General features: G+C 35.5%; 1 protein-coding gene and 1 pseudogene across 11 annotated transcripts in view; one reads left to right on the top strand and one right to left on the bottom strand.

Moving 5' to 3' along the window:
• The window catches only part of SLC44A5 (solute carrier family 44 member 5), a 369,855-nt gene that overhangs the window by 66,782 nt on the left and 278,507 nt on the right, over window positions 1-24,566 (top strand). The window lies entirely within an intron of this gene.
• On the bottom strand, window positions 4,958-24,385 carry LOC128312170 (probable RNA-binding protein 46; annotated as a pseudogene).

Below are 24,566 nucleotides of genomic sequence, written 5' to 3'. Positions count from 1 at the left end.
AAATTTGGATTGCTGATAATATTAATATTGATAATATTAACATTTATTCACCCATTCATCCCACCAGTTGAGTACTTCCAATGTGCCAGACCCTGCACTAGACGCTGGGGATACAACTCTTAGCAAAATGGGAAAATCCTTGATTTTATAGAGTTTACATCTTAGTGGGACAAGGCAGATAATAAACAAAGCATCAAGTGAGATACGTGTTACAGAGTAATAATTGCAAAGAAGAAATAGAAACCAGAGGAGGGGAAAGGGAATTGTAGTAGTGGGTTGCAGTTTTGGACAGAGTGGCTGTGAAGTACTCAGTGTGAGAGTGACAATTGAGTAATGACTTGAAACACTTCTCAGGCACTCTACTAAGTGAGTTACATATACAAAATCATTAATTTTCATAGCAACTCTGTGGGAAAAGGTACTACATTATCTTCATTTTATAGATGAGAACCTAAAGCCCAGACAACTAAAATTAAGTGTAGGAGTTGGGATTTAAATCTGGGAAGTCTAGTTTCAGAGCTTATGCTATTAGTCTATAAAGAATGGATAACAAAAGTCCTTGAAAAGGCTGTTTGAGGTCAAAGAATGATAGACCTAGAGAGAAATTTGCTGATTATCTAATCCAGTGGTTTTCACAGTGTATCAAAATCACCCAGAAAGCTGGTTAAAACCCAGGTTTCTTTACCCTGCTTCCAGAGTTTCTGATTCACTGGGTCTAGAATGAGGCCTGAGAATTGTCATTCTAACAAGTTTCCAGGTGATACTGATAGTTGGGCAACACTTTGGGAATCATTGGTTAGTCCATTGGTTCTCAAACTTGTCTGCACCTGGGGAACTTTTAAGAGCTGCTATTCCCTATTGAATGTGGGGTACTGACAGCCAGCATTTCATTGGTCTGGGCTGAGACTCTGTATTAGGATGATATGAGTGACTGCAATGTACATGGAGGATGAAATACCACTAGTCTAGTTTAACCCTCATTTTATAGATGAAGAAACAGAGGTCTTAAATTAGTTATTCCCTTCTTGTTTTGGCTCTTAGCATTCTGCACACTGTTTCTTTTTTTTTAAATTTTTATTTAAATTCCAGTTAATTAACATACAGTATAATATTAGTTTCAGGTACACAATACAGTGATTCAACACTGCCATCACCGAGTGCTCATCACAAGTGCCTTCCTTAATCCCCATCACCTATTTCACCCATCCTCCCCCACCTACCTCCCCTCTGGTAACCATCAGAAAATAAGAGAGACTTATTTTCAGTTGTAATTTCTTTTTTTTTGCCATTTAATTTAATTTATTTTTTAAATTTACATCTGAGTTAGTTAACATAGAATACAACAGTGATTTCAGGAGTATATTTCTTAATGCCCATTACCCATTTAGCCCATCCCCCCTCCCACACCCCTCCAGTAACCCTCTGTTTGTTCTTCAAATTTAAGAGTCTCTTATGTTTTGTCCCCCTTCCTGTTTTTATATTATTTTTGCTTCTCTTCCCTTATGTTCATCTGTTCTGTATCTTAAAGTCCTAATATGAATGAAGTCATATGATATTTGTCTTTCTCTGACTGACTAATTTCACTTAGCATAATACCCTCTAATTCCATCCATGTAATTGCAAACTGGCAAGATTTCATTCTTTATGATTGCCAAGTAATACTCCATTGTATATAGATACCACATCTTCTTTATCCATTCATCCATCGATGGAAATTTGAGCTCTTTCCATACTTTGGCTATTGTTGATAGTGCTGCTATAAAGATGGGGGTGCATGTGTCCCTTTGAAACAGCACACCTGTACCCCATGGATAAATGCCTAGTAGTGCAATTGCTGGGTCGTAGGGTAGTTCTATTTTTAATTTTTTGAGGAACCTCCATACTGTTTTCCAGAGTGGCTACACCAGTTTGCATTCCCACCAGTAGTCTGCACATTGTTTCTTACTCACCTAATTGCTTCTCAACTGTAAGTCAGGGGCTGTGTATCTATTTGCCACACAGTAAAGTTTTAATAAATGTCTATTGTTGAATCACTAACATAGAAGGGAATAGGGAACCTCTGAAAGTTTTTGACCAACAAAGTGATATATATTGAAAGTATGTATGTATGTATGTATGATTGACTGACTGACTGATTGATTGATTTTAAAGATTTTATTTTTAAGAAATGTCCATACCCATATGGGGCTTGAACTTATGACCCTGAGATCAATATTTTAGGAGGATTTATTATTAGGAAGGATAAGATGAAGAGATTAGAGATGTGATGATTTTCCTACTGCAGTGGCCCTGTAGAGACTTGATACTCAAAATGTGATGGAGGACAGCAGCATCAGCATTGCCTCAAGCCTTGTTAGAAATGCAGACTCTCCAGGGGAGCCTGGGAGGTTCAGTCAGTTAAGTGTCTGACTTCGGCTCAGGTCATGATCTCACGTTCATGAATTCGAGCCCCATCCCGCCCCCCACCCCTCACCTTGTGTTCTCTGCTGATAGCTCAGAGCCTGGAGCCTGCTTCAGATTCTGTGTCTCCCTCTCTCTGCCCCTCCTCTGCTCACTTTCTCTCTCTCTCTCAAAAATACAAACATAAAAAAAAAAAAAAAAAAAAAAAAGAAATGCAGACTCTCCAGGCCTACTGCAGACCTACTGAATCAGAATCTGCATTTTTACAAAATCCCTAGTGAGCTGTGTACACATACAAGTTTAAGAAGCACTGTTCTAGGGCATCATATGACTAATGCCCAGGTCCCCTGGGGGGTCCTATGGGGTAGCCCTAGGGGGTGTCAAGAAAAAGCAGCACATATGAATGGCGGGGCAGGTCAGCTTTTCCTTAAGTCTATTTGGGATACCACTTCTCTAGGATCTTCATAGGTGTTCAGTGGTCAAAAAGATTTGACAAATACCAGTTAAACAAAGCTAAACAAGTTTCTTTATGGCCAGACTTCTTTTATCTTTTAATATGCTAATGAACTTTCTGAATGTCCAAGAGAAAAGCTATATTGTACAGCTGCTTCTACATTTACTGATCATGGAAGTGAGTTTGGGGGGCATCTTTCCATGTTACTATTTTGTGCAACACATCTTGGTAAAGTTGTAATAGTCCCTTTGCTATAATTAGCGTTCCAGACATAAGATATTCTGAAAGATCCTGGGCAGGAAACTATCTTATATTTCCTAAATTTAATATCCATTACTTAGCTGTTCAAATGCCTAACCTTTTATGTGACTTCATTTCTGATTCACTTTCATTGGCTGAAGTCTACTGGATAGAGTTATAGGATAGGTGTGGCTTCTGTCAGTGCTGGTCTGGGAAAAACTTTTAAGAGTCAGTTGCTAGTTATGATGTCTGATGGAAATGAGAACATACTGGAAAATACTGGGGTCACTAGTAACACACTGAAGTTTATTTGTGGTAGGAATGAAATCAGAGGGTATGACTGTGAGTGATTACTGGATAAACAAAGAAGATAGACAGAAATTTAATTGACAATAATGAGCCACAACATCTGTCAGCAAATTTATAGTTAGAAATAAAAAGAAGCAAATGAACAGATACATTTGAGGACTTAGGTTGTTTTAGATTAGGACTGTCCAAAATTGGTTTTTCACAGTTTATTTCCATTGATGCCTCTTTTGAAAATTTATGGCCTGTTTTAACACTGACATGTTGATTATCCCACATTCTTTAACTCAGAAAGCATTCATTCGATTTTAAATCACACTCACCAATAAACTACCTATATTTTAGATAGCACTTTATTTTATTTTTATGTATCCTTCACATGAAGTTTCACATTTCCTTTTTCTTTTTGGTAGCAGTATACTCACTACTCTTAGTAGTAAGTGGAATGAAGATGGTTTCTTAATTATACTCTTGGTTTGGGCAGTAAGCAACATTACTTTTAATTTTTTTCTTTTCTGTTAATAAACCAATGAAAAGTATTTTTGATTTGGATATCCTTTCAAATGCTCAAAAGCTTAACTTTTCTTTTTTTAGAAGCATCACATATTTAATGTCAAAGAATTTGAATTCGAGTACAAAAATTAAACAACACATGATTTCAACATTAAAAAACCATGACAGTTATTATTGAAATAATTATACAGTAAATATCAAAACCACATTAGAAACATAACTATAAAAACCTGAAATACATTGACAGTAAAATTATAATTTATTTCTATAACAAATAATTAACTAAAATGTTTGCATAGTTATTTTCAAGGACCACAATGGTTGACTGCTTTTTCTTTATCACTGCATAAAATTTGCATCTTAATCTTTTTGCCCTTCATTTCATTCTACATAATAGATGCTTCTGGGTATATAATTGTCATAATCTCTAATACAGATAGTGATCCTTGGTAATCAAATCTAGTGTAACCATTGTCTGTAAGTGCTTAAATATTTTGAAATGCTATTTAGAAAAATTATTATGCAAAATTTAACATAAACTGCTGGGTTCTATTGCCCACTCAGGAATTACAAGTATTTCAAATCCCAAAAGTTTAAATGGAACAGTAGTTTGCCATGCTTTTATACAGAGAAACCACTGAATAACTTTTTAAACTTAGCATTTTTACAAATTCTACAAGAGTAGGTTATTCTGAATTATGACTGATGTTTACTATGTTGAAATTAATATATATTTATCATTTGAAAACCAAATGTGCAAACCTAATTCTAAAATAAAACAGTATTTTAATCTGCAAGCTTTACAAAGAAACTTCCATACTCAAGTTTACAGTATCTTCTTTAGAAGAATGAGGCCTAGTTGGAGATATATAGTTGCTGTCCAATATGGCTGCCAGTAGCAAGTGATATTATTGGTGGCAAGGGATAGCTTTGATAAGAATAAGGCCTTGAGGTATAAGGAAACATGCTAGAGGTCCCAGAAGAGAGGGTAGCACTAACAGGAGAAAGATTATATACTGAGCTGCAACAGAAATTGTAGTCTCTTTATTCTCTCCATATTCTTTTGCATAATCCAGGCTGAAGATCTTGTGTTCCCTGTCCAAATGAAGTAATGTAAACTGGTCTGACAGTTCCTTTGCATCTTCTAATGTAGTACAGTTTGTCTGGTATAACGTGACTCTGGGATCCATTTGCAATAGCAGGAATAACAATTTTATATACAAGAATACTTTCTCATCTTGACTTAGATGAGAAATAAGTAAAAATTCTGGTGGTGCCCAATTATTTTTCTTGCAGTAATAATCCAAATGCATTACTGCCGAGTTGAAATGATTGGATTTTAAAGAATACATACCGCTTGGAGTAAGCTTTGTTCCAGGAAAAAATGGATAAGTGCATCTTTCAATTTCAGGGGGGCCTGGGCTATGCTGACTATTGAGACTAGCTAGAAGAGTTGGTGACTTGCATAGAGTTTTCAGGTGGCTGTCTTCTTTGTTAGCAAACACAATAAGGTTTTCAGAATTAGGGCTAATCTGACCACTAATATGCTGTCTCAATTCTTTATTTACTGGTTTTGCCAGTGTTACCTCCATACTTGCTCCATTAATGCATTTTCCATTCACAACAGACATAGCAGCCACTGCATCTTCTCAGTTGAAAAAGTGAACAGAAGCCTAATCTCTAAGTTTCTTTACTCGAATATTCAACTGGACCAGGTTTGAATTTGTTGAATTCTGCTTTGTTTCCTCTGTAGTTAAGATCATTAAATTTCTTACATAAAGAACTTTAGCTCTGTATGGTTTCCTCATCAGCCCAATCTACTTGAATGGTATGGCTCCAGTGTACCTGGAATTAGTTTTCTCCTAGCCATAGCAGTGGCTCTGTGAGATTCATATTCAACAAATGCAAACCATGATCTTTGGTTTCATCAGTTGCACTTGGGTGAACAATGACATCTACAACTCTTTCTGTAACTTTCTTCATTTCGTCCAAAATTTCTTCTTCATTTCCTTAGGAATTGCTCCAATAAATGACCTGCAATTATCCAAGCTTAAACATGCACGAGTAAACTTACCTCGTCAAATCTCATAATTATTAAGAATTCTGATGGCTAATGGGCTTTTTCTTTTATAGTATACATCACAAAAGCATAACCTCTATTTTCACCACTAATTCCATCATAAGTCAAAATTCATATACCTTCCCAGCTCTTTCAAATACAGAAACTAACTTATTCATCTTCATGCATATCTTAAGGTATTTTTCCTACAAAAACTTCACAGCCTCTAGGTGGAGGTGAACCTTCACAACATGGAGGAGGACAACCAAATTTCCTTTACCTATTCTCCTGAACCATGTTGTAGCCAGTTTTGGTTTTTTTTTCATCAAAAAATGCTGCTTTATTCTGAGTACCAGTTCTGACTTCCCTGCGTCCATTTGTTCTGTTTTCTTCATAACGGTTGCAGTTCCCCTTTGGGGTTTCAAATGTTGGTCCTAAATCCCTGGGACCAATGACCACAAATCACCACCACCATTTCACGGATCAGTCAGCATATACAAAAGCAGGGGTCACCATAGAGGGCAGGAGAGCCCACCTTAAACTTTACTTTTTATTCCCTTTTCCTGGCATTAAAATATGTCATTTCTTGCAAAATCAAGGAAGTACTATTATTTCTATTTATGAGATATATGTAATTCATGTAATTTTTCTTAGGAATTTTTCTCTTAAAAGTTTTATATTACTTTAATGGGTAAATTAAATTTTGGGTATGAAAATGTTTTAAATCTGATTCAACTCAGTATCTCTTTATTGTACCCTTACTTGACAGAATTTCCTGTACTTTCAGAAGAAATTCTGAGGAGAAGGGAATAAAAATTTTAAAACATCAAACAGGATATATTGAATTAAATAGTCTTTGATTTCAGAAACTTCTAGAAGGTGTTGGTGTAGTTTCAACCCACTGTTCTCCCTCTCTAAAATCTACAGTTCCCAGAACACTATAATTAGAATGGTGATCCAAGATCTTATAACCTACTAAGTTATCCCAAAGAAATTTAATTGTTCTTATTTTAGTAGATTTACTAAGGCAGAAAACTAGACTGAGGCATTACAGAATATATAGAGATTGGCAGTCTTTGCAAAGAGTGCTAAGATGTTTGATCTGTCCTATTGTCAGGCTAAGAATGCTGTGAGATGCCATTTATGAGGCTACTCTGCCTCTTCAGTGGAGTGAACAGGTGAAGAGGGCTAGATGGGTGCTATGAGAACACCAGCTGCTGAATTTTGGACAGCATGGGTCCCGAGCAAAAGCCCTAATGGTTGGTAGGTGTCATGATCATGTGACGAAGGCACACACATGAGTTGTCTCTTTCCACAACATCAGCTTTATTCAATCATAAAGCAAAGCTAATCACAATTATAAAGCAGGTTCAGGATTCCAAACTCAATGACATTTCACCATGTGATTAAACTTGGCTTCTTACACAGCACACAGAGCAGAACATAAGACAAGCCACACAACAAAGGTAACAGAAGGGTGTTGGAGTTAATGAACCAAAGGCAAAGTCAGTCTGTGGGCGTGCAGTTGAGATAAGGCCTCTGTCTGGTCTGGGTCAGCTCTTGGCACTTAATGCTCATTATGTTCAAGCAGTGAAGGATCTCAGGTCTGTTCAGAGATCAATCGGGCAGAGCCTTCTGCAGCAGCTGCCTTTTTTAAGCGGTCAGACATAGAGGGGTCGCGTCTGTAGAGTCTGACAGTTTGCTGCAAAAATCCTCCCCTTTTTAAAGGGGTTTAATCAGTCTTGGGCCCCTGCAGACCTTGTCTGCTTCTGCTTATTAGCAGTTCTGGGGTGTCAGCTGATGCTGGTCTTGGTGACATCTTGTAGCTACGGTACCTTTGACTCCTTTCGGCATTGCTTGACACAGGCCCCTGCTTGACCTGAGAGGTTCTATTTTGCTCTTTATGGTAAGAAAGAGATAATAGAAGCAGCAATTGCCCCACATACCAACGGTAACTTATTAATGATCCTTATTTAAAATATATACCAAGGGTCGGCAATATTTATTCCAGAAAGATTTTCAACAAGAATTGGAAATTGGGGTTCAAGTTAAGCTTTGGGTTACTAGACGATCCTATCACCTAAATATTTGTACAATATCCATCCAAGAAAGTATTTATCAAGCATCATTAGGGGTCATGTTCTGTGCTGGGTCCTAGAATGTCGGGGCAAGAAAAAGATAAATGTTACCATTGCTATCACATAGCTTGCTGACTAGAGTGTAATACAAACAAGTAAACAAAATACTATAACACTGTAATATGCCATGATAGGAGAATATAGGGAACCATGGTAGTATACAGACAGGGGTACTTAGCTTTTAGTTAAGGAGTCAGAAAAGAAAAGGCATCTACATGAAGGATGAATAGGCATCAGATGGACCAAAAGGAGTTGGGCAGGAAGGAACATTTTGGGCAGGGGTAAAAAGCATATACAAAAGCTCAGAGGAAGATTGTAAAGAATGGTTTTTTTTGGAGCATATAAATCTTGGGAAAAATAAACAAAGTCCTCACATACAGGGTTTTGTAAACATTTGAGCTTTATTCTGGATGGAATACAGAGCCACTGAACGGCTTTCCAACAGAGAAATGATTTGATATGCATTTTAAGACAATGACTTTGGTGGAATTCTGGAGAATAAACTGGAGGGAGATAATACTTGAGAGAATGAGACCAATGGGGAGACTATTGCAGAAGTTTATATTTGAGAAGATGGTAGCCTGTATTTGACAAATGATGGTATTCTTAGTAGCTGGTGCCATTGCATCTGGCACACTAAAGTTATTTATTCTTAACTTTTATAAGATTGAAGTGTTTGTCATTTTTAACTTTGTATTTCCGATTTTATAATTCTTTAAGAAACCATTCTTATTTCCTCTTTCTTGTATTTTTGTTAATTATTATGTCTTTGCTGCTTCATGAATATCCTCCTGAAAATGTCTTTTCTGGTCTTGACACATATGTATCTTCCACCTTTTGTCATTGCGATTTCTTTTTCAAACCTGAGCACAGAGTTAATGATAAAAAGAAGTAATTATGAAGAAGTATAAGTGAATAGATTCTGGTTGCCACAGCTATGGGTAGCCTGGGATTTCCTGGAAAGGACAAGTAGAAAAAAATTCACTGGTTCTCAGCACTGGAAAGAAAGAAAATAGTTTAGAGACAATCAGTGTTCTTAGAGGAGAGAAGGCTTGCTGTAGAGCAATCAATATAGTAGAATTAGAAAAGACTGACATGGATCAACCCCAAAGTGCAAAAAGTAATTAAGGACACAAAAGCACATAATAAATGTCAAGTTCAAAATAGAAGCTGAGAAATTACAGAGTGAAGTTCAGAGTTTAAAAATGACAGAAAAACCAAAGGTGGAAAATGACAAAAAAATTTCATATAAAGCTACCGAAAAGTGCTACAATATTACAGCAATACTACATAGGACAAAAAGGTCAGTGAACAACCCAGAGAGGTGGCTAATGGATAGCAAGGGTGACTCATTGACTGAGAGGGTCTTGTAGACATTGATTTAAAAAAGTAAAATTAAATGAATTAAAGCACAGTCTTGCTAAACAGAGAAATCAACTAAAAATGAAAGAAGTAAAATTGTTCTTTGGAAATGTTACCAGTCAATAGGTGGCAAAGAAATTGAAAATTGGAATTCTTGTATAGGACCAGATATGCTTACTTTTAGGATTGGAGATGTCCAAGGCCTTTAGAAATCCTTTTTTAAAAAGCATGTTACTTTTGTGTGTATTTTGTTCCCTAGTCACCCAAAGTAGGCCATTTTTAATGCTTCCTTGGCTTTCTATGTGTTATAGTATGACACAACTGTCCCTCACCAGGTAAAATAAAGGAAAACATCAAGAATAAGAAGTATAGACATCCTAGCATAAGAATTTCCAACCTATTAAACTTTGGCGGGGTGGCGAAGGGAGGGAGAATGTGCTTGTTGCTGTGTGAAGTAGAGAGTTGGAGGAATGGGAATTGCTCACTCTGGAAATCCTTTGTCTTAATTCCTTTGGGCTGCTATACCAAAAATATCATAGACTGGGTGGCTTAAACAACAACATTTAGTCCTCACCATTCTGGAGGCTAGAAAGTCCAAGATTTGCCAGAAGCCTGTTTCTTGGCTTCTTGTGGACAGTTGCCTTATAGTTGTGTGTGTGTGTGTGTGTGTGTGTGTGAGAGAGAGAGAGAGAGAGAGAGAGAATGAGAGAGGCAAATAGGCAGGCAGACAGACACACACACACACACTAATCCCATCATGAGGCCTTCACTCTCATGACCGAATTACCTCTTGAAGGCTATATCTTCAAATACCATCACTTTGGGGATTAGGGTTTCAACATATCAATTTGGAGAGGACTCAAACATTGAGTCCATAGGATTCTCAGAGATAAAATTTTCCAAAGAGAGAGTGATTGTTCTTTTTTAAATTGTACATTAAAGCCATCGCTTCTGGCCTTTTGGCTAAGACCAAGTGTAATTGTACGTTAAAGGCAGGATTCAAAGAATGTGGGTGCCTGATTGGTTTATGCTCTATTTGCATTATGCTTGGGGAAACAAGGACCATAAAAGGTGGAGTAGATAGTGAAGGTGGTAGCACCTGAGGTTGGATGGGAAGGGAACTGAAATAAATCACAGGAACTGAGGGAATCAATAGAAGGGGAATGCGAAGAGCTTGTCCTTGCAAGGCAAAGGACTCTCAGGCCTCAGGAGGCTTTTGTGGGATTTCCAATTCCATGTAGCTATTATGCATCTGGTTCTGGAAAGACAATGGTTAACTCTGGGATTACTAATTACATCACTTTAAATGTAATTACATTACTTCAAATGTAACTTTAAAATTTTTCCTTAATTTTATATTTAAACTTTTCTCAAATACACAGAAAGGTTGAAAGAATATTATAATATAAACACATGTATACTAATTACCTTGATTCAACAATTGTTCATATTTTGCCATATTTGCTTCATGTAAGTATGTATATTTTTTCTGAATGCCTTGAAAATAAGCTGCAGATATTGTGATATTTACCATAAATGTTTTATATAACCACAATTTTACCAACACATTTAAGGGAATTAAATATCTAATATATATAATGAAAATAACTAAGTTATCTTCAAATTTTTCCAATTGTTCACATAATTTTTGGATTTCTTTTTTATATTTATTTTAATGTTTATTTATTTTTGATAGACAGAGAGAGACAGAGCATGAGTGGGGGAGGGGCAGAGAGAGGGAGACACAGAATCTGAAGCAGGCTCCAGGCTCTGAGCTGTCAGCACAGAGCCCGATGCAGGGCTTGAACCAATGGACCGTGAGATCATGACCTGAGCCGAAGTCGGGTGCCCAACCAACTGAGCCACCCAGGTGCCCCTAGATCTCTTTTTTAAAAGCCAGGATTCAAATAAGATTCAGAGATTGCATTTGGCTTTTAGTTTTTACCAATGTCCTTTAATCTAGAAGTTTCTATTTCTTTTTTTTTTTTTATAGCTTTTACTTTTTAAAGACGTTACAGGACAGTTGTCTTTTGGCCGTTCCCACATTCTTTATTTGTCCCATATGGTGTTGTTTTCCTAGTTCTTATATTATCTGGATTTCCTGCAAAATGAAAGTAGATCTAAACATTTTTGGCAAGAGTATTGCATAGATGATGTCCTTATTACACATTATGTTACTACAAAAGGTATGTAATGCCAGAGTTTCCACTAAAATTATGTTAAGTTTGATAATTTGGTTCCTATGGTAATCACCAGATTTCTTCATTAAGGCATTTTTTTCCCTTTTTACAATTAGCAAGTACTATATGGGATAATACCCTGAAACTTTGTGAATAACCAACAATCTTTCACCTAAAAGATTTTAGCATCCATCAGTGTTCCTTGCTGGAAACAATTAATATCATTAGGAATGGCAAATGATTTCCTAATTGTGATTTTCTAATTTGTATACAATTCTTTCTATATTTATTAGCTGGCATTTTTCTGTGAAGAATAATTTTCTCTCATTAACTGGTATATAATTGTATTTCTTTCTAAAGAAGCAGGACGTAGTCATTATTTAAAAAAATGATTATAGCAATTTTGAATATAGAGAAAAACAAACTCTAGCTATAATCTCAACAGTGAGTAAACCAATGTTAACAGTTTGGTATGTTTCTTTCCATTCTTCTTTCAAAGCCTCTAAGTGTATATATTAAAAACTCTGATATGTAAAATTTTTTATCCAGCCTTTTATAGTTAGTATTATATCATTATCAATTTACTATGTTGTTAAATATTCTTTAGAGTATTTTTTGCTGGCTGTCTGCCATTTCATAATTAGGATGTGGCATACTTTATTTCCCTGTTCCCTTACAACCAGGGGACTATATATCCTGGTTTGTCCAGGGAAGTTCTTATTTATGACTGTTGTTTTGCAAAATTATTAAAGCACCCCCCTTTACTCCCAGAGTCATATCAATTTGGAAGACAAATTGTATATCACCCTATCATCACTGTACCTACAATTGACCATTTGCATTTTCAAATTTTCTAATCTATTTATTCTTATATAAATCTTCGGATGCATTTATTATTATTTCATGAGGATAAATTTCTAAAAGTGAAGTGACTGGATCAAAGTATATGAAGATTTTTAAGGTTCTGTCTCAAAATTGCCTTATTTGTATTTCTGTTTAAGTAAAATACCATACTGTTAAGTTGGACTCAACAAATTTATCTGCTTCCAACTTTGAATACTTTATTCCCTTTAAGAAGAGTTTCTCAACATTGGCACTATTAACATTTTAGCATTTAGTACTATTTACAGAAAATTCTTTTTGTAGTAGTAGCACCTTTGGCTTTTACCCACTACTTGTCAATAGCACCCCACCCCAGTTGTGACAATCAATAAAATCTCTAGATATTGCCAAATGCCCTCTGGAAGGCAAAATAGCTCTCAGTTGAGAATCACTGGCTTAGAAATAATAGTTGTATAGAGGAGTAATAGCAGCATCCTCCTTATCTAGCTCATTTGTCTTAAGCCATGAGTTTTTGATAAAGAATTGCTTATTTAGCCTACTGGCAATGGTAAATGGTAAAAGTATCTTGTTCAAGATTACATGACCAAAAATGACTGAATAGGAATTTGAACCTAGGTCTTTCTTCAAAGTCTTATCCACAAGACTGAAGGCTCATGTAAATACTGGCATCATGTATGTATCCACATTGCTAAACAGGCAAACAATGGGAAAATAAGTATTTTCTCTCTGATGAGTTCTTTTTTAAGTTTATTTACTTATTTTGTATACACAAGAGAAAGAGAGAACACACCAGCAGGGAGAGGGGCAGAGAGAGAGGGAGAGAGACTCTCAAGCAATATCCATGCTGTTAGCATGGAGCCTGACTAGGGGCTCGATCTCACGAACCGTGAGATCATGACCTGAGCTGAAATTAAGAGTTGGACACTTAACTGACTGAGCCACCCAGGGGCCCCTGGTGAGTTTTTGGTAATCACTTGGGATCTATTTGATTGTTACCAAGGTAATTCTTATTTATTTTTATCATCTGTAAATGGGATCGGCTGCGTGAAATCAATGTATAGAAACACGTACTTTAGGTCCTGGCACATAGTGTATGCTCAATATGTACTGGTTTCCACCTATACTTGCATTGGGTTATCATATCCGTTTGCTAATGGGTTTGTGCAGGGCTTAATGGAGAAACAACTGAAGGAGGACTGATTACCTTTCCCTCTTTCTACTTTCAAAAGCTGCTCTCTCTGCTTTCCCTCAATGTTGATGACCCGCACAATGAAGAAGGGAACAGAAGTCAAACAGACTCCAGGGCATTGACAAGTGAAGGAAACACAATTTAAATCACTGACAGAACTCTTGATCCCTCTTTTTATCCACTGTTTCAAAAGCTGTTTGTTCAGAATAAGAAAGGCATCTTCAAAGAGTACACTGCATATGTGGTTTAGTTCTGGCTTGTTTGGGGACAAGTTCTAACTCAACAAAAGAAGAATAGTGAGCAGAGAGAGGACAAACTGGGGAGAGTATCACCCACAGATTCTTGCCAGAGTCAGTCCACCACTACTGCCAATTACTGCCTGAGTGATGACGGGATGGTAGAATGAATCTGGGCGACTCTTCTTTCCTAACACAGGAGAAGGAGGTTTGGTTGAAGTTTAGCAGCTAAACTCAACTTAGAACCTTAACTATGATGATTTCATGAAGCATGGCTGGACTAAAACTTGTTCCATTTAGGTTTCTCTTATTCTAAATAGTGGACACTGCTGATTGTGGAGGTTCTTGAAAGGAAAACAGAGAGGCACTATGACAGAAGCACTTTTTCCATAGAAGATACTAGACCAGGAAAGAAAAGAGACTGGATGTGAGATACAGAGGGTTCTCATCTCTTCTTCATCTATTCTTAACCTCAAAGTATGATACTTTATGCTGTATAGTACTCTGTGATGTTTCATACGTTTTTAGAAACATTAGCTCTTTGACCATTACAATGCAACCTCAAGAGGCAAGTCAGGCAGAATATCCACATTTCAGAAGAAGAAATGAAACATGGAGACGTTGTGGTTTTCCCCAGTTTTGAAGAATTAGAAGTGACAGGGGATCCTTGATATCTACATCAGTGTTGTCTGCACTCCACCCCAGTGCTTATATATTTCCAGAGCTTATGCCATTTCTCTGCTCTTAGACTTTTTTTTCCTGGCTTTTTAAACTAGTCCATTTGTGAATAGGTTTTAAAAGAGTGATTATGTGGTTGCCTTCCTCCAACTTTAGTGCAACATTCCAGAGTGTGTCTACCGTGTTGTCTGAAATTTGGGTGCTACCTCTACTCTCTATTTTTATGCTTTCCTTTTTTGTGTCCTTGTGTAAGGCTGAGCAGAGTTTATTGCTGTACATAGACCACATTTTGAATTTATGATAGCTTTTCTATTAATGGGTTTGATATTATTGTGTTTCAACTTCTGTGACCCTATGTCAGGACAACTCAGCTTGGGGATATATTTTTGAGTTGTAATTTTAAAACTCTGGCCCTTCTCCCTGTCAAACAAACTTGAACATATAACACCGCTGTCTTAAATAGGACAGAGTTAAGTTTTCTTTTTCAGTAAAGAATGGATATTTGAAAAACAGCGTATGCTTAAAATAGCATGCATGCTCCAGGTACCTGGGTGGCTCAGTCAGTTGGGCATCCGACTTCAGCTCAGGTCATGATCTCACTGCTTGTGAGTTCGAGCCCCGCATTGAGCTCTGCTGACAGCTCAGAGCCTGGAGCCTGCTTCAGATTCTGTGTTTCCCTATTTCTCTGCCCCTCTCCAGCTCGTACTCTCTCTCTCAAAAACAAATACACATTAAAAAAAGTAGCATGCATGCTCTTTTTTCTCCCCCTCTCTCCATCCTTCTCCCTTTTAGATTGGTCACAATATATGAAAGCATAATACAAAGTGGGCAATGATCTCTTTTAGTTATCATGGTGCTATTTTTAAAAAATTGAATTATATTTTGTTTACTAGATATAAAATAATAACACCAAGCACTTGTGTCTGAGTTACTTTAAAAAAAATTTAATTCCAGTAGAGTTAACATGCAGTGTTATATTAGTTTTAGGTGTATAATACAGTGATTCAACACTGTATTGTATACATTACCTGTTTCACCCATCCCCCTATGCTGCCTATCTCCCCTCTGGTAAACATCAGTGTGTTCTCTATAAGTAAGAGTCTGTTTTTTTGGTTTGTCTCTTTATTTTTCTTTGTTCTTTTTGTTTCTTCAATTCCACGTTTGAGTGAAGTCACATAGTATTTGTCTTTCTCTGAATAACTAGATCCATCCATGTTGTTGTAAATGGCAAGATTTCATGCTTTTTTATGGCTGAGAAATATTCCATTTGACATATATACCACATCTTCCTTATCCTTTCATGTATCAGTGGATACTCAGACTGCTTCCATAATTTGGCTATTGGAAATAATGCTGTAGTAAACATAGGGGTGCCATGTATATTTTCAGATCATGGTGCTATTTTAATTTCTAACTTAACTTTTTCATTTTATGAGTCTTTCAGACCCAAGTTACCTTCTGTCCTTCAATTTCAGCCACTTGAAATGGTCAGTGTTTTATTTCTTCTTCCCGTTCTCTCATTTCCTTATTCTATTATCCCCATCCATCCATCCATCTGTCCATCCGTTCATCCATCCATCCATCCATTTCTATCTCTTAGTAGAGAAAGCCCATGTTTAACATGCATAAAAGCCAAAGCAGAACAATTTCAGAATTTAAAGTTTAAAGGCATTCTTAAATTAAGCAAGGTTAAGTGAGTTTGAAATTTATCTGCTCACCTATTTTGAAATTGTTTCATCATAACAATATTTTTATCCCTTAAGTATAATCCTATAACCAAGTTCTCATAATATGTGGGATTTTATGTAGTATTAAAAACTAAGAAGTCTTTGCTTAAGAGGTTGAAATTTAAAGTCGAAAATAGAGTATGAAATGTAAAGAATTTAAGTTTATAGAGTTTAAATTTATAGCACTTAAAGTTAAAATTTAGAGTGTAGATAAAAATGGCTTTCAGTGGCCATCCTGATATGTTGTAGTAATTGATCTTTATGATTTCAGTGGCTGGGCCATTTTAATGTCTCCCCACCCCACCCCACCCCACCATATGATGGAGCCAGTCCTGCTAGCATCATGCATCATGACCCTCCATCTTTGGCATTTTCACCAATTGCCTCGAGATTATCTCACACTCTAGTCTCTGAAGGAAATTAACAGATTGCCAGAGAGTTTCAGCAATCCAAAGAAATGTCTTACTTTCTCAGGGAAAACCCTACCTACCAATTTCCATCTTACAAAAGGCATTATGATGAATTTAGGTAACTTGGAGCTAAGTGATTAGAGAGTTATTACATTACAAGGGCATCTTATTAGGAGAGAATGGTCAGTCAGAGTCATGTAAACTTAAGGAAGTAAGAAGTAACAGCTTCCTCATCCAAAAGTTTATTGTTTGTGAAATGCTGCATATTTTCCTATATAAAATAGGTTTTCCTATGTTTTATTATGTAAAAATTTGTGTGTGTATTGGGGAAGGGTATACAAATAATAGTGTAGTAAATCCAGAAGGTAACCTAGTTTGCAAGCTAAGAAATATATCTTATTCCCACATTTTGTACTAAAGTTTTCTCTATTGTCTTTTGTTGAAATATGATGAGAAAAGAAAAAAAAATTAAGGCAATATCCAGAGCTACACCCCTGAAGGCCTGTTTGTGGGTTCAAATTGAAAAAAAAAACTTGTAATGAAATAATCTTTACTAATATTTAAAATATCTAAATATCTTAAACAGTTTTATTGAGATGTACTTTCATTTTATATAATTCTGTTTAAAGTATAAAATTTAATGGTTAGAGCATATTTACAGTATTGCGTAACCATCACTATAATCTAATTTTGGAATACTTTCACCTCACCAATAAGAAATCTCTTTAGCATTCACTCCCTATCCCCTAGTCCTAGGCAACCACTAATCTGTCTTTTTTATTGATTTGCCTTTTCTGGACATCTTACATAAATAGAATCATATAATATGTGCTTTTTGGAGATTGACTTTCTTTACCAATAAGTTCTTGTGGTTATAGGAGATAATTGTTTTATAATTTTTAACATACAACTTTTTAAAGAAGAAAATGTCACTTCTATCAAATAACCCCTAAGAAAACAACTTTCAGTCATTTTTGTTTATTTCCAGTCTTCTTCTGTTTCTTATTTCATTCCTTAATTTATTTAGAAACATTTACTACATAATATGGATCAATCACAGTGCTGGGTGCTGGGCATATTGAGGTATAGAAGACAAGCAGTTTAAGAGTTGTTAATAGAATATGTAATAACCATTGCAGTGAGAGCTACAAATGAGAAGTATAGGCTGCTGTCCTGCACAATGTGGACATAATTTAGTTTTTCTAAAGAAATTATTTAATATATGCCTATGTGTATGTATTTTAAATAATTGGGATCTATGACATAAAATTTAGTATATTTTTTCTCAAAGCTATATTATGAATATTTCCCCATTTCTTTAAATGCTCTTTGAGAATGCTTTTTTTTAATGAGTCCATAATTTTCTACTGGATAGATATACCAAATTTATTGGAAATTGGAACATTTCCTGGAAATTCAACTGCTCACAAGTGGCATTCATCCTGAGGTTTATAATGACAAAAATCTCACGTGTGAAAGCATATGAATTTATAACCAAGGACTACCAATTACTTTCTCTTACTTATGTGTTCCCTGTACCATTTTGCTTCAAAATGTCTCTAGAATCAGGACTTAGGGTTTATGGTTCCTGGATAAAAAAAGGTAGTTATAACACTCTTTAATAACATCTCTCTCTGTCACTGCTTCAAAATATTTGGGAAATCTTAGAGAATTAAAATAGAAGGAATGGTAAAATGACTGCTGATCTCTCATGGCTCTTCTAGACTCCAAACTGAGAGCTCTTTTTAGTCTTAGTATAGATATTTAGCTGATTGTGGGGAACTTAGGGATAGGAACAGATATTTTTGAAAATAATCCACAATTGATGATGTTTGGAAAGTATTTTCTTTGATATTTATTTATGACTTTATTTGTTTTTTATTTTTTCTTTTCTAATTTTTTGTTGTTCTTGTTTTGGTATATTTCTGTGTGCTCCCACCTTGTTTTGCATGACCTTCTATTTATCTGCAGTCATCTTTTTTGTGTGCAGCTCAGACCTATTGTCAGATGTCTCATTGGGGTTAAAGTCATCCAAACATAAATCTTCTTTTTTAGTGTCTTGCTTTTCTCCTACCCTTTTTGTGTTGCCATTTTCTTCCCCACTTTTGCCTTCCTTCTTTTGTTTTCTTGAGCTATTTGCCCCACTTCTGTTCCTCTTTGACTTTCTTGGTCATAAGGTCTCTTTTACACTCAGTGTTATGGCTGCTTCTTTTCATTCTACTGTGCTTTGTTATTCTGTGCTGGCTTTCTCTCTTTCTTAGTGTATTTAATATGTGTTTCACCTTGGCTCTGCTCATTTGTGCTTCTGAATTGCTGCAGTAGCTTCCCACACATCCTATGTAGACTCAGGGAAAGGAAAGGGAAAAGACAGCTGCTCTAGTCACTAATGAAACAACACCTCCAAATGCAGATTCACTTAGAAAATGTACAAACTGAAGAAGGAAATTTCCCTAACATGTTTCTCCCAATTAAGAAGTTTTAAGTGCCTGGTTGGTTAAGCATCCAACTCTTGATCTCAGCTCAGGTCTTGATTTCTGGGTTGGGAGTTCAAGCCCCACATTGGGCCCATGCTGGACCTGGAGCCTACTTCAAAAAAAAAAAAAAAAGAATTTCTCTTGTTGGAGACCAGGATGTCTATCTTGCCACTATTATTCAACATAGTATGGGAAAAATCCAAATCGACCAGGAGGAGGTCAAACTTTCACTATTCACAGATGGCATGATGCTCTATATGGAAAACCCAAAAGATTCCACCAAAAAACTGCTAGAACTAATTCATGAGTTCAGCAAAGTTGTAGGATATAAAAATAATGCAAAGAAATAAGTTGCATTCCTATACACCAACAATGAAGCAACAGAAAGAGAACTCAAGGAATCGATCCATTTACAATTGCACCAAAAACCATAAAATACCTACGAATAAATCTAACCAAAGAGGTGAAAAATCTATACACTGAAAACTATAGAAAGCTTATGAAAGAAATTGAAGAAGACACCAACAAAACCTGGAAAAATATTCCACACTCCTGGATAGGAAGAACAAATATTGTAAATTGGTGTAGCCACTATGGAAATGACCTAGCAATTCCACTCCTAAGTATTTATCCAAAGAAAACACAAAAACACTAATTTGAGAAGACATATGCACTCTTCTTTTTAATGTTTTTTAAAAAATGTTTATTTTTGAAGGAGAGAGAGACAGTGAGTGGGGGAGGAGCAGAAAGAGAGGAAGACACAGAGTCCAAAGCAGGCTCCAGACTCTGAGCACAGAGCTTGATGTGGGACTGTAACTCACAAATTGTGAAATCATGACCTGAACCTAAGTTCACTCAACTGACCAAGCCGCCCAGGTGCCCCTAAACATATGGCACTTTCATGTATATTGCAGCATTATTTGCAGTAGGCAAGATATGGAAGCAATCTAGGTGTCCATCGATAGGTAAACGAATGTGTATATATGTGTGTTTGTATACATGAGTACATATACACATACGTAAATATACACACATACATATGTACACAATGGCTTTACTTAGCCATAAAAAGAGTGAAATCTTGCCATTTGCAACAGCATAGGTAGACTAGGGGCTACTGTGCTAAGTGAAATAAATCAGCTAGAGAAAGACAAATACTATATGATTTCACTTCTGCATGGAATCTAGGAAACGTAACAAATGAACAAACAAAACAAAAAAGAAACAGACTTATAGATACAGAGAACGAACTGATGGTTGCTAGAGGGGAGGAGTTGGATGAAATAGGTGAAGGGGGTTAAGAGGTATAATCTTCCAGTTATAAAATAAATAAGTCATGGGAATGTAATGTACAACATGAAGAATATAGTCAATAATATTGTTAACAACTTTGTGTGGTGACAGATACTAACTGGACTTACTGTAGTGACCATTTCATAATATATCTAAATATTGATTCACAATATAAACTCAAAAATAATATAATACAATGTTAATTATTCTTTTTTAATATTTATTTTTAACATTATGTTTTAAATTCCAGTATAGTTAACATATAGTTAACATAATTCCAGTATAGTTAATATTATGTTTAAATTCCAGCATATATTAGTTTATAACATACAGTTATATTAGGTTGTATATTAATTGTTTTTTAATAAAAAAATGTTCTCTGGCTTGAGTCCAGAGATTCCTTATTGTTTTCAACAGCCTTTAAAAATAGTCTGGCCCTCCAAATATGATTATAAATCATCATATAAATATGATTATCTATGGAGTCATACCCAATTCTTCCCATGAACATAACTATTTTAGAGACTTGTAATGAGGGAGATATTCTAAGAAGCTTCTTTGAACCACTTTGAAATAGGTTTTAAGATTTTCATATTCATGATATGCTTCAATACTCCATATGACAGGAAGTTTCAAGAAGTCTTACTCTAGCTTGCAAGAAAAGGGTCAAAGAGTCAATTTGACAAAACTTATTGTGGGGCTACTATAATACTGTATCCTATGCTGGATGCTGGAAACTTTTAGGGGAGTAGGCATATGTAGTACCTGACCTGGTCACAGTCTAACACAGAACTCACATTCATCCATCAGTTCATTCATTTATTTATGCCACATAAATGAACAGTTTTAGGCCTTGATTTAACTAGTTCACAGCCAAACTGTTGCTTATTATCCATGGGAACTCATGCTTTAGATAAGGAACTCACATGTTACATATAAAAAGAATGATATGTAAAACCATTGCATTCCATGCTATGTAATATTTCATATTGATACAACATTTCAGATTTTGGATTAATACACAATTTTTTAAATAACCAAGAGCTTTTCATAGGAGCCCTAACTATTCTACTTGGACCAGATAATTTCTTTTTTTTTTTTTAATTTTAATGTTTTTATTTATTTTTGAGACAGAGAGAGACAGAGCATGAGCAGGGGAGGGGCAGAGAGAGAGGGAGACACAGAATCCAAAGCAGGCTCCAGGCCCTGAGCTGTTAGCACAGAGCCTGACGCTGGGCTCGAACTCACAGACCATGAGATCATGACCTGAGCTGAAGTCAGATGCCCAGCCACCTGAGCCACCCAGGTACCCCTGGACCAGATAATTTCTAAGACTCCTTTCAGTTATTTAAAATAAAGTTTTCTGATCTTATTCATGTCTGTTTTATAATAAATGTTATTAATAAATTGCTCTCCATCTGTAAGAATCTTATACCTGAAAGACCTTTACATAACTCAGACAAGTTAAAATTATAGTTTCTGGACCCAAACATCACATTTTCTTTTCAGTTATAACAGTGCCCCCAATTAGTACTGGACATAAGGTCTGAGTTTGTCCTTATAAATCAGTGCAATTCTCTGGCCTTGAGTAATTATGTCAAAATAATTCACCTTTATTCATAATTGGATATTTAAATAAAAAGTCTGTCATTACCTTTGCATAGTCTGAAACAGACTGCTTAGTTGATGCAATCAGTATGTTTTCCGATGTGTTTGAAAATACTAATTAAGTACCAAAAAATAATCTTGTTCTAAATCAAATTTTTGTTGGTAAAGGGAAGGATGAAAAGAATTATCTCAGATTGGAGGGAAGGAGTCCAAAAAGAAAAGAAGCTCATTCATTCCCTGTCTATGTTTCATTTTTCATTTGGACACTATGTCAGCATTTCCTTTAGCACATGTAGAGTATCTGATAATTCACAGGACAGCTGCATTGACTCACCTGGAAATGTAACACATTTTTATAGTTGTTGTCACCCTCAGGATCTTGGTGTGGTAGACAAATGTTGGCTGAAAGGCCAGTGTAGAAGAATGTGGATCAGCTCTGAAGGGCCCAGAGGTTAGATTCAAATATAGAGCTATTATCAAGTTTTAGCTACTGATATTTGGTTCTAGTAAATGTAACAAAAGAGGCTGTAAACAAGAGCCAAGTAGGTTAGATTTTTTTTCATATTAATAGTAACAAGGTGTCGTTGTAATAGAAAATGATAGATTAGCAGTCCTTTACATATTATTGATTTAAAAATTAGAGTAAGATTCATTTGCAGCAACATGGATGAAGCCAGAGAGTATTATGCTAAACAAAATAAGTCAAAGAAAGGCAAATACCATATGACTTCACTCATATGTGGAATTTAAGAAAGAAAACAGATGAACATAGGGGAAAGGAAAAAAAAAAGAAAAGGAGGCAAACCATAAGAGAGTCTTAACTATAGAGAACAAACTGAGGGTTGGTGTATAAGGGAGGTGGGTGTGGGAATGGGTTACGTGGTGATGGGTATTAAGGAGGGTACTTGTGATGAGCCCTGGGTATTATATGTAAGTGATGATCCAATGAAAACAATATTGCACTATATGTTAACTAAATAGAATTTAAATGAAACTTGAAACAAAACAAAAGGATTAAAAAAATAAAAAAGAGTAAAATTAAACATTCTCATCATGCAATAAAGAGAAGAGGTAATAGGAAAAGAATAATTTTCCCTTCAGATTGAAACTCCTCTTGTATTTCCAGCTATGTATTGGTCAGCATTGTTGAGTGCATTCATTTTCAAGGGATTGGTTGGCAATCTTTAACTAGAAATTTAAATCTAACTAAAATTGTTTTAGATGTATACAATGAAACATATTTTTGTTTGTATATGCCATTTAAGACGAGCTTTAAATTTACTAATAGCACTCTGTTATATTTCTATCAACTCAGCATATTTTAAGTTTTATGTGGTTTATGTTATCCATTATCTAGTAAATTATGTGGTTTATGTCATAAATTATGTGGTTTATGTGGTTGAATAAATTATGTGGTTTATGTCATCCATTATCTAGTAAAAATGGATAAAATTAAGGACAAAGATGCACTTTACAGCATCCTTAGATTATGAGTTCTATGAATAAAATATATAACAAATATCTGAATTTGAGAAGCCAAATGATTGGATTCTGATAAACACGATTCCTCTATTAAAGTCATATATACTGGCAAGCATATTTGAAAAATATGTTATGCCAATTCATCTAATTCAAGCTGTAAGATGAGATTTGCACCAAAATTATAAATGATGGTCATGTATACAAGTCACCCTAGAACTTCTTTCTTCTGTTTAATGTTATTTGTGTGGTCCAGATCTGAGTCTCCCTTTAATAGCATTGGACCTGATGTCAGATCTAGATTCCAATTCTGGCTTCACTGATGACTGACAATGTGACATTGAATAAATCCTTCTATCTTGGGTTCAAGGTTCTCATATGTGAAATGAGCCTAACAGTATTATCCTACCTAATTGATGGAGTTGGTATAAGGATCAAATAGAATTAAGTAAGAGAGTGGACAAAGAGCTCTGAATACTGTAATCACCCCAAGTAAATTAGCAATAAAAATAAGATAGGCAATTACTTTTTAATAGAAAAAATTTACTATTTTCCAGTAACAGAAAATGAAATTTAACTGGCATAAAATATAGAAGGGAAACCTGAATATGGAATATGATCATATGGCTGTCCATTTCCTTCCTTGCCCCTCTTTGTCTGGTTAACTTTACTCATACTTTCTCAGAAGAATCATACCCAACAGCTTAATCTTTCACTCATACCCCATTACAATGGGTGATTATGCACTACCCCCCATTATACAACCGAATGCTCACCAGACTTCTTCATAGCACATATCGCCTTTTGTAATATCCACTTTTGTGCATGTTTGATTGTCTCTCTCATTAGGTCATAAGCTTCATGAGGGTGTCAACTTGTTGTGCTCACATACCTGAACACCTTATAGTATATGGCACCAAATCATCATTGTATGATTGTTGGATAAGTTGCAGCTGTTAATATGTTTATCTAAATCA

This window comes from Acinonyx jubatus, chromosome C1 (genome assembly GCF_027475565.1).
Source record: "Acinonyx jubatus isolate Ajub_Pintada_27869175 chromosome C1, VMU_Ajub_asm_v1.0, whole genome shotgun sequence".
Lineage (NCBI taxonomy): Eukaryota > Metazoa > Chordata > Mammalia > Carnivora > Felidae > Acinonyx > Acinonyx jubatus.
Note: the sequence above shows the minus strand (reverse complement) of the source record. Positions and strands in the feature narration are given on the sequence as shown.